Here is a 1,327-nt window from a genome sequence, read left to right as displayed (position 1 = left end):
AAGAGAAGAAAGGAAAAAACCCACTGTCTTCTGTCCACCATTTTAAAGAGAGTAAAGGAATTCATCAGCTGCTCTCCTATCTGACATTCAAATGGAAAAGGAAAGAGACCAGGATGTTTACTCACTGCATTAGACATGAAAGGAAGCAGGATAGGAAGAGAGCAGGAAGCAGCCAAGAAAAGGTAAGAAGAGATGCTAAACTTCCCCATGTCCTCATGCTGTTGCATTTAAATCCAAATTCTTAGAAATGTACAACCCAGCTGTGGAAAAAGGACTTTGGGAAAACTAGGGAGGGAACGATGGCTTTCTCAGCAGAAGTACATGTTTTGCTTTGTTTTGTACTTGCATGCTTCATCCAAAGTGTTACACAACATGAAGCTTTATATAGCTATACAGGAACGCACGCTCCCCACACATCCAGGGGAAAGCCCCAACCACACCAAAATCTGTCCAAATCAAAAACCTCACCCAAGTCGAGGACCCTAATGCAGACTGCTGACTAGGTGCCACAATGACAACAATGAAATCACGCATTAGAAAATATTCCTTGCTTAGCTGTGAGAGAACAGCTTTCCCAAGACTGTGTAACTCCATGCCCCAAATTCACTAGCATTTGCCAGATCGCAACGGCTGCTGCAGGATTCCTTTGGCAAACGCTGTATCTCAGACCTCTCTTTCTCAATATGCTGCGATTTCCTGTGGAATGGAGAAACCATCTATATTACAAAGGGGTGCAGTACTAAGACTTTAGAAGTAAATAATTTTATAGCAATATATAGTATAGAAAGAAATATAATACTTTGGCAGAAAAATTCCTGAGAGGAGAGAGATTAGAAAAACATTCTGATAAACAAATGCCATTAAAGCTTGTATTTTTTTTTCATACAGTGCAAAAAATATTGGGTAACCTTTTGCTGTTCCTAGAAAGAATGGAATTCTGTTGCCAACAGCTGCAGTTTTTCATAGGAATTATAATACTATATTGAAGATTTACGTTCCTGACAAAGGCATAAAGTTATCCAAACTAAGGCAGAGAAACCAGAGTCTTTTCCCAATGAAACAGACTCACATTATTTTTGTTAACTCTTACTACAGCAGAAGTTTTGATCTTCAAAAGCAGGAACTCATACTGTGGTCGAGGTTTATAATGATTAAGTCTTGCAATGCCACTCTGCACAGGGTGATCTGTTCTATCACAGGTTCATACACAAGCAAGGAACACACCCTATCACCTTGAAATCAATTAACGTCAAAATTTTTATCTCCAGAAGTACATGACTTTAAATTTTCTTCTCGAGATTTTGGGGTTTTACAATGATGCTTTCCC

Source organism: Buceros rhinoceros, unplaced genomic scaffold, assembly GCF_000710305.1.
Source record: "Buceros rhinoceros silvestris isolate BGI_N320 unplaced genomic scaffold, ASM71030v1 scaffold23142, whole genome shotgun sequence".
NCBI classification, from domain to species: Eukaryota; Metazoa; Chordata; class Aves; order Bucerotiformes; family Bucerotidae; genus Buceros; species Buceros rhinoceros.
Note: the sequence above shows the minus strand (reverse complement) of the source record.